The 12,152-nt window shown below is 44.3% G+C and overlaps 1 long non-coding RNA gene across 1 annotated transcript in view; it reads left to right on the top strand.

Moving 5' to 3' along the window:
• The first annotated feature begins 1,872 nt into the window (after positions 1 to 1,872).
• LOC148316022 (uncharacterized) overlaps positions 1,873 to 12,152 on the top strand; it is a 32,258-nt gene continuing 21,978 nt past the window's right edge. The window contains exons 1-2 of the long non-coding RNA XR_015840435.1: positions 1,873 to 1,976; positions 2,054 to 2,139. This is a non-coding gene — a long non-coding RNA (uncharacterized LOC148316022). The remainder of the gene's footprint in view (positions 1,977 to 2,053; positions 2,140 to 12,152) is intronic.

Below are 12,152 nucleotides of genomic sequence, written 5' to 3'. Positions count from 1 at the left end.
GCCGCTTGGCACCGCCCGTGCCCGGGGAAGGTGCTCCTCTTCGGCTTACTGTGACGCGAGCATGCCCTCCTCCTGCGGAGCTTCCATTCGGTTAAACTTAGGGGCCGCTTGGAACCGCCCGTGCCCGGGGAAGGTGCTCCTCTTCGGCTTACTGTGACGCGAGCATGCCCTCCTCCTCCGGAGCTTCCATTCGGTTAAACTTAGGGGCCGCTTGGCACCGCCCGTGCCCGGGGAAGGTGCTCCTCTACGGCTTAACTGCCACGCACGCCGGCCGGAGCTCTGGTACGGTCCGAACCGCGCGAAACGTCGCCACCGATCGTGTCCGGGGGAACGTGCTCTTCTTCGTCCACTCTCCTCTTCGCCCACGCTCTTCTTCGGCGCACGCCGGCCGTCTAACCGCTCCAGCGCCCCGTCGTGCCGCTCGGCGAAACTACAATGCCCCCGAATATTTTTTAGACCCGCGAAGCACTGAACCCGCGAAAGGTGAACCGCGAAGTAGCGAGGGTTCACTGTATGTATAAGACCAAGACCTACAAAAAAGTCTCTTGGAGCAATGAGCTAGGTTTTACAGGAAGTCGGCCATTTTGAATTTACTTAAAAGGGGGCGGGTCACCACAATGGACTTTGTGTAGAAATTATTATTGGGGCCCGAGCAGCGACCGCGGCGAGGTCCCTATTGTTTTTGTAGAAAATATTATTACTTTTATTATTATTATTATTAGGGCCTGAGCAGCGACCGCTGCGAAGTTCCTATTGTTTTTGTAGAAATTATTATTATTATTATTTTTCCGATTGTTCGATCGCATTTTTGACCCCCGAAACATGCACAAAAACTCACCAAACTTGGCAGTCTCATCGGGCATGGCGAAAAATTTGTTATTTTAACGTCTAATATGAACAGGAAGTGAGTTATGAATTTTTGAAAGTCCGACTTTTGCCCTTTTTTGCATGTTTACAGGGGTCATTCTTTTGCACCCTGATCCTAAAGGCTTCATCTGATTGCCTTAAAATTCTGTCTGTAGCATCTGAAGACCTGGGACAAACACTGGGGCTAAAATTTTTTGTTTCCGAAATACTATATGACGGGGGCGGGGCTTCAAAGTTTTCACTTAAGATTTCCTTCGCCGCAATGGACAAAATGCTTAATAACTCTCCTGCACATGCTGCTAAAAATCCAAAACTTCACATGTACATAAAAAGTCTGTACCTGAAGACATCTATATGTTTATATTCAGTTATACACCTTGCGCCAATCAATATCATTTTTTACATTTTGACTTACTGCACGGTGCCCTTTTAACGAATCTGATTGAAAATTGGCTAGAAAAGACTCAAGACATTGATCTTACTCTATCCCTATTTTTGTGACTTTCCTTCGAAGGGCGTGGCTATTACGGTGCCGCAGAGTCTGATTATTCTCCGTGGCAACAAAAGTTCCTGCAAAATGATTCAGATGATCCATCTTCTCGAAATTTTTCACATTTGAGGATATTCAGGCCCTGAAGACGGCTGCCAACTTATTTTTGATCGCAGTGGTAGCGCCACCAACTGGTTAAAACAAATACAAATTATTTTCGTTGATGTTTTTCTCCGGGCAGGTGAACAAAATCTACCTTATATTTGCTCGGATGAGTGTTTAGGCCTTGAGCATGTCACAATACGAAAGTCTTTCGCCTTCTTCAGAGTGTCACATGATGCTGTCTTGTGACCCGTCTTTATCAGCTGATGTTCCATGAGGGCGTGACTTACCTGTCACAAGAATGAAGGCAAGTCACGCCCCCGCTGTCCGTTCACTCCGCCAAGATGCTGGTCCAGGTGGTAGAGAGGATGAAGGCTCCCTTGTCTCTGTTCATGGTTTTTATGCCTCGCTTGCAGATCTCAATGGCCTCTCTGATCCAGCGCTGTTGTTTGTTCTCTTCTGTGCGGATGACCCTGCCCTTCTCCCGGTCCATGATGTAGTTTTCCCTTTTGCAGTGGTCAGTGATTGCTGATTTGTAATGTTCATGTTGTGCTTGTTCTTTTACTGCTCTGATTTTTTTCATTTTTTTGACAGGTAAGTCACACCCTCATGGAACATCAGCTCAAGACACCATCATGCGACACTCTGAAGAAGGCGAAAGACTCGCCGAAAGATGTCAGGTAAAAAATTTACCTAAAACATAATTGTCTGCTTTTAATGAATCAGTCAAATATCAATAATAAGAAGACAAAATGAACCTAATACAAATAAATGAATGCTTAATAACTCCCCTGCACATGCTCCTAAAAATCCAAACCTTCACCTGTAAATAAAACGTCCCGACCTGAAGACATCGTAATGTTATTATTTTGTTATACACACAGTGCCGCCAAGTGGAATCAAAAATTTGTTTTTATTTTAATTTTCACGTACTGCACGGTGCCCTTTTGACGAATCCGACTGAAAATTAGTCAGAAAAGACTCAAGACAATGATCTTACTCTCTGCCGAATTTTGTGACGTTTTGGCAAAAGGCGTGGCTATTAAGGTGCTGAAAAGTCCGATTGTACTCTGTGGCAATAAAAGCTCCGGCAACATGACTCAGATGATCCTATCTTCTCGAAGTTGTACACATTTGAGGATACTTCAGCCCTGAAGACATCTACCAACTTATTTTACATCGTAGTAGTAGCGCCACCAACTGGTAAAAGCTAATACAAGTTATTTTCTTGGATGTTTTTCTCCGTGCAACTCAACAAGGTCGCCCTCATATATGCTCGGATGACTGTTTCGGCCATGAGGATGTCACAATACGAAATTCGTCCTTTTTCGTGAAAAGTTGTGGGAGTGGCATTGCACTGTTCGGCAATAAAACAAAGCTGATTATGAGGTTCTAAATATGAACGACAACTCGTAAAACTTTACACACACATCAGGCCGAGCAAATTTATCAATATTTTATACGTTAGTTGTGCAGCTTTTTTGAAATGGCTCGCCATGGCCCTCGAGAAATGTTAAAAAAAGCAGCTCTGGTTGAGTGTTTCACCTCGCTTTTTGTAAATTTTATGGAGTACAGTGAACCCTCGGTTATCGCGGTTAATGGGGACCGAGACCACCCGCGAAAACTGAAAATCCGGGAAGTAGCGGCGCACCTTCAAAAATGCTTAAAAAAAATATACAATATATATAATAAATATATATATATATATATATATATATATATATATATATATATATATATATATATATATATATATATATATATATATATATATACGGGGAGAGAGAGAGTGAAATTCATGTTATAACAAAAAAACCAAATTATTATTAAAACGTATTATTTTTTTATTCCCCAGCCATTCTTTTTGTATTTATTTAATTACTCCGACTTTTACCTGCTGGTACGCCGTCCGGTGTGCCCTGTGAAATGAAAGGTGGCATTCTTTATTTATTTATTCATTTATTCATTCATAACTGACAGCCTCGCGCTCCGCTCGTGCCCGGGCAGAAGAGGTGCTCCAATTTGGCTTAACTGTGACACACGCCCGCCCTCCTCCCCCGGAGCTTCCATTCGGTTAAACTTAGGGGCCGCTTGGCACCGCCCGTGCCCGGGGAAGGTGCTCCTCTTCGGCTTACTGTGACGCGAGCATGCCCTCCTCCTGCGGAGCTTCCATTCGGTTAAACTTAGGGGCCGCTTGGAACCGCCCGTGCCCGGGGAAGGTGCTCCTCTTCGGCTTACTGTGACGCGAGCATGCCCTCCTCCTCCGGAGCTTCCATTCGGTTAAACTTAGGGGCCGCTTGGCACCGCCCGTGCCCGGGGAAGGTGCTCCTCTACGGCTTAACTGCCACGCACGCCGGCCGGAGCTCTGGTACGGTCCGAACCGCGCGAAACGTCGCCACCGATCGTGTCCGGGGGAACGTGCTCTTCTTCGTCCACTCTCCTCTTCGCCCACGCTCTTCTTCGGCGCACGCCGGCCGTCTAACCGCTCCAGCGCCCCGTCGTGCCGCTCGGCGAAACTACAATGCCCCCGAATATTTTTTAGACCCGCGAAGCACTGAACCCGCGAAAGGTGAACCGCGAAGTAGCGAGGGTTCACTGTATGTATAAGACCAAGACCTACAAAAAAGTCTCTTGGAGCAATGAGCTAGGTTTTACAGGAAGTCGGCCATTTTGAATTTACTTAAAAGGGGGCGGGTCACCACAATGGACTTTGTGTAGAAATTATTATTGGGGCCCGAGCAGCGACCGCGGCGAGGTCCCTATTGTTTTTGTAGAAATTGTTATTAGGGCCCGAGCTGCGACGGCTGCGAGGTCCCTATTGTTTTTGTAGAAAATATTATTACTTTTATTATTATTATTATTATTATTATTATTAGGGCCTGAGCAGCGACCACCTTGCACCACCCAGTGGTGACAAAAATTATAATTTTTTACATTTTGACGTACTGCACGGTGCCCTTTTAACGAATCTGATTGAAAATTGGCCAAAAATGACTTTAGACATTGATCTTGTTGAATCCTTTTGGGCAATTTATCGATACTCATAGTGGTGTCTTTGAAAAAGGTACCGATGACGCGCTGGTCCAATGATCAGCATCTCGGTTTTATCTGAGTTAAGACGCAAAAAATTGAAAGACATTCATAGTTTAATTTCGGCAAGGCATGCCTCTAATTTATAGCAATCACACGGATTCGTTATATCCAACGGCATGTATAATTGCGTATCATCAGCATAACAATGAAAACTAATGTTATATTTCCGTATAATATCACCAAGCGGTAGCATCTAGTACCAATCCCTGCGGAACTCCGCGTGTGATCTTACAAAGATCAGAAGTCGCATTGCCATGAATTACACGGTGCCTCCTCTCCGACAGATACGAATTAAACCAAGAAAGCGCTGAACCTGAAATGCCAACACAAGTTTCAAGGCGTTTTAATAATATGTTATGATCAAGTGTCAAAAGCGGCGCCAAGATCGAGTAAGAGTAATACAGTGAACCCTCGGTTATCGCGGTTAATGGGGACCGAGACCACCCGCGAAAACTGAAAATCCGCGAAGTAGCGGCGCACCTTCAAAAATGCTTAAATTATATATATATATATATATATATATATATATATACGGGTAGAGAGAGAGAGAGTGAAATTCATGTTATAACAAAAAAAAATTATTATTAAAACTTCTTATTTTTTTATTCCCCAGCCATTATTTTTGTATTTATTCAATTACTTATTTTTGTATTTATTTAATTACTTCGACTTTTAACTTCTGGTACGCCGTCCGGTGTGCCCTGTGAATGTTATGATCCTCCAGCAGAGCTGGAGGATTGAGCAGGACTCTCCAAACGCAGACACAAGTAGGATAACAATCCGACGCCAGGTAGTCAGTGTAGGTGGTAGTGAGTGTAATCAGTGAGTGAATGGGAATCCGGTGCGGGGCTGGTGGGCGCGTCTCGCAGCAGCTGACCGCATGGCGCGAGACGATCGCTGGAGGAACGCCCACACAGCTGAAAAAACAAAAACACACGCGGCATGACAGGCACGGATCATGCCAGTGAAATGAAAGGTGGCATTCTTCATTTATTTATTTATTCATTTATTCATTCATAACTGACAGCCTCGCGCTCCGCTCGTGCCCGGGGGGAAGAGGTGCTCCTCTTCGGCTTAACTGTGACGCGAGCATGCCCTCCTCCTCCGGAGCTTCCATTCGGTTAAACTTAGGGGCCGCTTGACACCGCCCGTGCCCGGGGAAGGTGCTCCTCTTCGGCTTAACTGTGACGCGAGCATGCCCTCCTCCTCCGTAGCTTCCATTCGGTAAAACCTGATTGGAAAGGTTCAAATTGATTATTACTAGTCATATATTCATTAAGTTTTTCAAGATTTTTGCAATAAACGGAAGATTTGAAACCGGTCTATAGTTGTTGAGACTCTCTGGGTCGAGGTTTGGTTGCTTAAGTAGCGGTCGCATAATGGCGGTCCTAAAGCTGCTGGTACTATACCCGTGGTAAGTGATAGATTAATAATATTTAAGACAGACGGTCCTAGGGTCATAAACAGTTCTTTAATTAGTTTGCCAGGAAGCGGATCGAGCACACAAGTTGTCGGTTTTGCCCCACTAACCAATTTTGTTTGGCTTTCAAGAGATACTTTTTTAAATTGAGATAAGGTTATCGGACAGTTATCAGCCCTAATGTCCCTATTAACACCATTTATGACGGAATTCAACGGAATTGTAAGAACAGTGTCTTTAATCTCATCACGAATACACTCAATCTTCTGAGTAAAGAATTGCATGAAATCGTGAGCTGAATAGGAAGAGCTATCCGAGGTTGGTTGCTGTTGCGTTAGCATTGCTACAGTAGCAAATAAATATTTAGGGTTGTTTTTATGTAAAACAATTAATCTAGAGTAATAATTAGTTTTGGCTAGATTGAGCGCTTCCTTGTATAAACTAGCGCACCATGCCTGACGGAAGACCTCCAGTTTGGTCGCACGCCATTTGCGCTCAAGCTTCCTACAAGAATCGTTTCAGTATGCGTGTTTCCTCATAAAACCACGGAGTCAGCCTCTTTGGACAAGTTTTAGTTTTTAAAGGTGCGACGGAGTCAGGCGCATTTAACAGAGCGACATTAAAGTTGTTTGTAAGATCATCAATCGTACCAATATAATTAGGAAACGAATCGGTTACTAAAGGGAGTAGCTCAGAGAGCGCAGCGGTGGTTAAGGAGCTAATGTTGCGGCTGCTATAGCTTTGATCATGGTCAGAACGATGGCAATGCGCCAAGACTTCAAATTTGATTAAGTAATGGTCAGCTATAGCACTAGTATATGGTAATACAATTATTTTTGAGGATGCTAAGCCCCGGGTTAATACCAAATCTAACGTGTTACCATTTATATGCGTTGCTTCATCTATTATTTGCATGAAACCAAACATATCAATTATTGTCCGAAACGCCACGGTAAGTGGTTCCGACGGGAGATTCATATGAATGTTGAAGTCGCCCATGATATATTATCCGCATGAGTTACCAAATCAGCCACAAATTCAGAAAATTCATCTAAAAAGCCTGAGTAAGAGCCAGGGGGACGGTAAAAAACGGCAAGATAAAACGGCAGTGCGGCCGTGGATCGCATAATGAGAACTTCAAATGTTTTGAAGGAATTGCTAGGACGAGGACTAAGTTTTAGATTAAATTCGGAAATGAGGGCTACACCCCCATCTTTCTCATCATTGCCTCTCGCAGGCAAGGGGCCAGAGACAATTACTCGACTCAGACTCATCTTTCTGGCGAGATCACAAGTCCTTGCTATGTTTTTTCTTTGTGATCTCTGATTGCTTCATCCTAGTTGTTGGAGCAGTTTTCTTTTGAGTAATGCAGTATGGCAACACCACCACTAGGGCAATTGATGACGTCAGCACTGGTTGCGTTCATCCATAAATAACAAATGCAGGACAGGTGGGGGAACGCTGGTCGGATACCGTTTTTCAACCGCACTTACTCAAGACGCATTATTTATGTACAAACTGGAAGATAGAAGATAGTATATTGTATTGATTACCGCATATGCGCGGATGTTTTTGATTTGAAGTTTGGAAGACCGTAGCCATTGATTTATTTATTTGATTTACTTGACTTCACGGCATGACATCTGGACTGAAATGACTACGATTAAGACTAACCCTTGACTGTTTGACGTGACATACATAACTACACATCAACATCAAGACCAGTGAAGCCGAGCGAACGTCATCGCAACTTCAACCCATGGTGAGTGAGTGCGCGTTAAAACTTTCTTTAGCCAGCGTATCATTGAAACGGCAGTAACACTAGTGTCATTGGAGCCGACGTGTATTACTATATCTGAATAGCTAGCGTTGTTTGCACTGCGCTGGTGTCTAGGTCTCTTGCGTGCTAGCTCCATAAGATTAGCTTCAATGTCGGGTGCTCTGGCCCCAGCAATACACATTCTGTGGTTGGATTTTCAAGCTTAATGTATCGAGTAATGGAGTCACCTTTCACTAAAGTGCGGGAGCCAGGAGACCGAGGTGGAATGGAACTGCTCTGTGTCTTAACAGGCTCAACGCGATTAGCAAGCCGTTTACGGCCAATGCTAACCGGTGCTGTCCGCCACATTTACGCTTACCACATTACTCTGCTCTAGCTGGCGGACACGTCCCTCCAGCAGGGAGAGTCTTTCCATGAGAATGGTGCAAGTGTTGCATGTGGTGGTGCACGAAACCATAGTTGCGTTTTCACTTACTTTTGATACATTGTATCTGATAGTCCCTTGCAGACTAACCATGTGTTGCACGTCATCGCCCAAACAGACTCTATTGTGAGCTACTTCTAATAATTTATTGACGTCCTATTTTGTTCTTCCAAATGTAGCAACCGATAATAATGTGCCCTTTTAAAGTTTTGACGTTTGTTTGAATTCGCCCTTGCTTATTGACTCTGATATTAAGGTCCAATTGTGTCAGTGTATCACGGCCTAATAAGTAAAACGCACGTTCATGTAGAACTGCTTCTCCACTTGCTTTTTTTGTTTGTTTTTTACGTCACGTGATCCTCCGTTGCTTTCACGACTGGTCCTGACAAATCACAAATTTCTTATCAAACTTGATTCTGTCTGTGTAAATTGTAATCGGTTTTCCTGGGTGGTTGACGGCAGTTTCGAGCAAAGTGGCCATGTTTCCTACAGTTGTAGCAGACGTCGTCTTTTGTTGGCAGGTGTCCTCTTCCTCTTCCACGTCCTTGGTAGAAGATCGGTGCTGACGGGGTGGTCGTGAGGCCCGCAGCCCATTTACGCATATTATCTTGGATTGGTGTGATTGTTTGGCAGGCCGCTTTGCATTCATCTCTTGTGGCAGGCTTCCCAGGGCGCTGTTGTCCACTTGTTGAGGCAATCCCGGCTCCTTTTCTCGCTGGCCCTCCTCCTCAGCTCTCTCACCCTGACTTCCTTTTTCACTGTCACTGTCTCTTTGATCCTCGGCTGGTGCATTTCCTCCTTTTTTTCTCGCTCCTGTTTCTTCGTCTTTCTTTATCTCCATATTAAGTACTTTCTGCTTCTTCTCTTAAACGTCTTTCACTCTCTTTCTAAATCAGCACACATCTTTCTTGGAGATGATAACCACCGGACTGCACCACTCCGACTTGGAAGGCTCAATGACTCCAAGCTTCAGCATTTCCTGGAGCTCCTTGGTTAGTCTCTCCACCAAGTGTTGCGGAACTCGGTAGGGGCGCTGACGAATTGGTAATCCTTCTTTGAGACGAATGACGTGTTCTACCACCGTCGTCTTCCCTGGGCTGGCGGAAAAAAGAGAAGGCACCGTCTTGAAAATTAAGCACATCTCTGTGACTTGCTTGGGTTTCCGACGTGCCAGTGCAGGCGCATCTGTCGTCGTCGAGGACTCCAGCTCTGCCTCGTCATCATCATCATCATCATCATCATTGTCGTCGTCCTCGTCCTTGTCGTCGTCGTCGTCCTCCTCCACCTTCCGCGCGAGTATGACCTCCTTTGGAGCCTGGTTTGAACGCTCCTTCCACTCTTTGAGGAGGTTCACATGATAAGTTTGTTTATTTTTTTTCTTCTCCGGATGGAAAATCTCATAGGTCACTGGACCCATCTTCCGGGTGACCTCATATGGCCCCTGCCACTTTACTAAAAGCTTGTTGTTGCATGTGGGGAGAAGCCGCAATACTTTTTGGCCGGGTTTAAACTCCCGGTGGCGAGCTTGCTGGTCATACCAGGTCTTCTGGCTTTTCTGGGCCTCCCGCAGGTTGACCTCTGCCTCCTACTGGTACCTGGCCAGTCTCTCCCTCATTTCCAGCACAAATTTCACCACCCCCCGATCACTTCACGTGGTGGAAGGTGCCTCCTAGGCCTTTCGGAGCAAGTCCAATGGCCCCTGAACCTCCCAAGCATGCAAGAGTTCAAAGGGAGAGAAACCTGTTGACGCCTGAGGAACTTCGCGATAGGCAAACAGCAAAAAGGGCAGCCACCGGTCCCAGTCTTTTCCAGTATCATCCACAAATTTCTGGAGCATCTTCTTTAAGGTCTGATTGAACCTTTCCACTAGTCCATCAGTCTATGGGTGGTATGGAGTGGTTTTGATGGCGGAGATGCCCAGTTGTTTGTTGAACAGTTGCATTAACCTTGAAGTGAAATTGGTTCCCTGGTCTGTTAGAATCTCATCTGGTATGCCAACTCTGGAAAGGAGTTGCACCAAGGCACAAAGTACTGCCGGAGCAGTGATTGTGCGCAATGGAAATGCCTCTGGGAAACGTGTGGCGTTGTCACACACTACACCACTGCTTTTTGTCAAAGGACCCACAATGTCCATAGCAATCCTGCGGAATGGAATGTGCAGCTTTTTTAAAATGGCTTGCCATGGCCCTCTAGAAATATTCAAAAACTTCAGCCCTGGTTGAGTGATTCACCTACTTTTTGTAAATTCGATGGAGTATGTATAAGGCCAAGACCTACAAAAAAGTCTCTTGGAGCCATGCGCTAGGTTTTACAGGAAGTCGGCCATTTTGAATTTACTTAAATGGGGGCGGTTCACCACAATGGACTAAATGCTTAAAAACTCCCCTGCTCATGCTCTAAAAAAATCCCAAACTTACCCTGTACATAAGGTGCTAACTTTGATAGGTAAGCTAAACTTTAGCCACAGTAGACGCGTCAGCGACTATGCAATCGGTGGGTGGCATTCATGAGAATCGGGATCGCTCAACATACAGATAATAAATAAAATCACTGTAACTGGAGGGATTGTAAACTGCTAAAGCAGGTACAACAAGCGGATCCAAAAAATTTCTGAGAGTTACCGGTGAGCAGTGGCAGCCAAACGTGCCAGCGTCCACCCAACCGGGAGTTGATTCAATATTCACAATATTTTATTATTTTGTCGTACAGTTGTTTAAAAATGGCTCGCTATCGCCCCCTAGAAAAAAAAAACAACAAAAAAAAACAGCCCCATATCTCTGTTTCACCAAACTGAAAATTTGATGAAGTGTGTACAAAGCCAAGACCTAATAAAAAGTCTCATGGAGCCGTATGCTAAATTGAACAGGAAGTCGGCCATTCTAAATTTATCAGAATCCGAAATCCTTTTATTGTCATTGTACAGTGTGCAACAAGATTAGGGAGCTCCCCTCTCCAGTGCAATACAACAATAATTTAATCAAATATATAAATTAGATAAATAAGAGAATAAATATTGTGATGGAAAATAGTATGAAATTGGAGAAATACAACACAATACGTCGCTGTTCAGCAAGGTAAGGGTGGTCGTGTGTGTGTGCATGTGTGTGAGAGTTCAGAATGGTGATGGCTCTCGGAAAGAAAATGTTTTTCAGTCTATTAGTCTTTGATTTGATGCACCTGTAGTGCCTGCCAACAAATTTACTTCAAACATTGACGAGGCTTTGAAAACAAAAGCTGCTCTAACTTTAACTACAAGCAAATTCCTCTTGAAGATTCCTCACGTTATTTCTCGGAAATATTTCACATTTCCAACGTGCCAGTACCCCAACGTTGTCCGGGTGGCGAGGGCCCTTTATAGCTGCTCGCAGCTCTAGTTTTTAATTAATTTTTTAAAATCAATGGTGATGACAGTGAAATATGTCTGGTCTGGTATCATGATAGCTGGAGGATATTTTGTCATGATATTTTAGTCAGGCCTGATAACAGTGATGTATGCTGATTTCAGGCTACTTTTATTTTGAAATGCCGTATCACATTTTGGTGGGACCGCAATTGATGGACAACTGGGGTTGTCTAGTGTCCCCCAAAATGGGTCTGATATCACGATAGCTCGAGGGTATTTTGAAATGATTATTTTAAAATCAGTGTTGATGACAATGAAATGTGCATATTTCAGGTGTTTTTTTTTTTATTGTGAAATTACACCAGATTTTGATGGGACCACTTTTGATGAACAGCTGGGGTCGTCGAGTGTCCAACAAAACTAGTCTGGTATTACGACAGCTCCAGCTCTTTTATTTTAAAATGCCTCCTTACATTTTGATGGGACTACTTTTGGTGGAAAGCTGTGTTGTCTAGTGTCCTCCAAACCTGGTTTGGTATTACCATAGCTAGAGGATATTTTTTAATGAAATTTTAAAGTCAGGCATGATGACAGTGAAATGTGCAGATTTCAGGCAACTTTTAGTTTGAAATT

The sequence above is a fragment of the Idiotropiscis lumnitzeri genome, unplaced genomic scaffold, assembly GCF_059441095.1.
Source record: "Idiotropiscis lumnitzeri isolate Australia: NSW breed Sydney's pygmy pipehorse unplaced genomic scaffold, RoL_Ilum_1.0 HiC_scaffold_25, whole genome shotgun sequence".
In the NCBI taxonomy this organism is placed as follows: domain Eukaryota; kingdom Metazoa; phylum Chordata; class Actinopteri; order Syngnathiformes; family Syngnathidae; genus Idiotropiscis; species Idiotropiscis lumnitzeri.
This window is presented reverse-complemented; position numbering and strand designations above follow the sequence as displayed.